Source organism: Colobus angolensis, unplaced genomic scaffold (genome assembly GCF_000951035.1).
Source record: "Colobus angolensis palliatus isolate OR3802 unplaced genomic scaffold, Cang.pa_1.0 Scaffold164, whole genome shotgun sequence".
Classification (NCBI taxonomy): Eukaryota; Metazoa; Chordata; class Mammalia; order Primates; family Cercopithecidae; genus Colobus; species Colobus angolensis.
The window spans coordinates 736,086-738,758 of NW_012114755.1; the positions used below are offsets into that span (position 1 = coordinate 736,086).

Below are 2,673 nucleotides of genomic sequence, written 5' to 3' on the forward strand. Positions count from 1 at the left end.
GGTTCACGCCGTTCTCCTGTCTCAGCCTCCCGAGTAGCTGGGACTACAGAGGCCCGCCACCTCGCCCGGCTAGTTTTTTGTATTTTTCTGTGTTAGCTAGGATGGTCTCGATCTCCTGACCTCGTGATCCGCCCGTCTCGGCCTCCCAAAGTGCTGGGATTACAGGCTTGAGCCACCGCGCCCGGCCCGAGCTCAATTTTCTAGGTAAGAAAATCAAGACTCAGGCAAGAAGTAGCTTGCAAGTAAATAGGGGAAGTTAGGATTTAATCTGCTGTTTGCATGTTTATTTTTTACCATGTTGTGTCAATAAAAGTCATATACCTTTCCAAAATACAACATGCATATGATTACTCTCCTGCATAGATTATTTTATGTTAAATATACCATATATAAAAAAAGAAATTCCTGTGTCCTTAAAATTTGAAAATATTTTATTTGCTTTTTTTTAACAGACTACTTAGAAATAACTGCTTATGTTCACTAACGAGTTTGCACATGAGCTGCTTTGTGTTTTACATGTTATTTTATGGAGTTTCAAAAAAGAATTTGAGATATTTCATCTTATTATTGATCTCTGTGACAAACTAGAAACAAAGTTAATTTTTTTAAAGTGGTGGTAAGAGTAAAGAAAAATTCCAGTTAAGGATTTAACAGGAAAAGTTGCCCTATATCTTGAAGTCTCATTGCTGAAAAAAATAAGTTTTTAATCTGAATTCCTCTTAGTTATTCAGGAGGGGAGGAATACAGTAAAATTTGGGAATAATAAATCAATATCTTTTTTTTTTTTTTCCAAGACAGAGTCTCACTCTGTCACCCAGGCTAGAGTGCAGTGGCATCATTTCGGTTCACTGCAACCTCTGCTTCCCAGGTTCAAGCGATTCTTGTGCCTAAGCCTCTTGAATAGCTGGAACTACAAGCACCTGCCACTGTGCCCGACTAATTTTTGTATTTGTTTAGCAGAGATGGGGTTTCACCACATTGGGCAGGCTGATCTTGAACTCCTGACCTCAGGTGATCTCTCCTCCTTGTCCTCCCAAAGTGCTGGGATTACAAGCAGGAGCCATCGTGCCTGGCCAACATCTTTGTTTATTCTGGTTTTGATTCTGTTTATTTCACGTATCTTTCTCCCTTCCTTACTGGAATATGATATAATTAGTCTCCTTCCACATCATAAAAATTTGGCACTTTTCACATTATGTGACAAATGCATACATTATCATGTACCGTTACCACTGTAAAAAGTCTAAATTTTGTAATTTTGTGTCTTTTTATTTATTTGTTTTTTTTTTTTTTTTTACATTTAGAACGTGTTACGAGCCAGTTTTTAGTGAAAAAACATTGGGCTAGGAGCCAAGACCCATCTCTTCACTATTTTGGTATTGTGCAAGTCATCTTATCTCTCTTGACCTCAGTTGTCTCATCTGTAAAAAGGAGATAAAAATTATTTACCTACCTGAACGTAAGTATTCAAGAATTGCATTTGGTTGCAAAGAAAAATGACTACCACTACCACCACCACCAAAATACAAAAAAAGAAAAACCAAAAACGGACTCACGGATGGCTTAAACATGCAATATTTACTTTCTTATATAAAATAATAATTGAAATAGCACTCTAGGATGGGTATAGTGGCTTTATAAAGTCATCAGAGACTTAAGCTTCTTTCAGTTCTTTTATCAGTGATCCCTAAGATGTTCTTGTGGCACTGGTTCTTGTAAGTCCAAGATAGCTGCCAGAGTTCTAACCATCACTGTCCTGTTCCAGGCAGCAAAGCATGGGCAAAGAAAGATGCATCCTCTTCCTTTAAGGAGAATTCCTGAACCAAGGCTGAGGCTATAAGAAAACAGGGAAATGTAGCTGAATACATGGCTGCCCTCTTTAAAACTGGGCGTTTGTTACTGAGAAGGAAGGAAAGATTTGGATATTAGCAAGCAAATAGAAGTCTCTGCCATGATATGAATCTTTTTATCTTTCAGCTCTGAAATCTGTAATCTGTGATAACCACTCATAGAAGCTTCTGTAATTTGCCATGGCAGAGATTTAAGTCTGACTATTAACTACAGAAGGAAATAATCTTCATCTAATAAATTGTGTTTCTGGTTTTACTTTTAGCCCTTAATTCATTATAGAAGCCTTTCTGTCTTATTTGTGTATTTGTTCTGGTTATTTTTAAAAATTACCCATAAATGCTCAATAGATGATTGTTGTACATTTTATGGTTGTGTTAAAAAGAGCTAACATTTATTGAGCTACTTGCTGTAAGCAAGGCACTAAAATGACAGAGGTAAATTATCCCAAGGGTATCACATAACTAATCATCAGAAAGTAAATTTATATTGAAAGTAAATATAATTCATCTCAAGATACATTTCACTATGGTCACATGAGGAACATTTGCCTTTCTTGCTAACTAAAAGTAGTTTGTTCTTTTTCTTTCTTCTTCTTTTTTAACCACTTAACTATTAGTTCTCTTGAAATTTTCTTACTACTAGTTCTTGCTTAACTTATTTAGCCACACCAATATTTTATTTCCTTCCAGACTTTTTCTGTTGTTGTTGAGATGGAGTCTCACTCTTTCACCCAGGCTGGAGTGCAATGGCGTGATCTCTGCTCACTGCAGCCTCCACTTCCCATGTTCAAGCGATTCTCCTGCCTCAGCCTCCTGAGTAGCT

The 2,673-nt window shown here is 37.0% G+C and overlaps 1 long non-coding RNA gene across 1 annotated transcript in view; it reads left to right on the plus strand.

The window, feature by feature from the left end:
* LOC105508566 overlaps positions 1–2,673 on the plus strand; it is a 19,787-nt gene that overhangs the window by 5,352 nt on the left and 11,762 nt on the right. Inside the window, exon 2 of the long non-coding RNA XR_001001294.1 lies at positions 1,305–1,459. This is a non-coding gene — a long non-coding RNA (uncharacterized LOC105508566). The remainder of the gene's footprint in view (positions 1–1,304; positions 1,460–2,673) is intronic.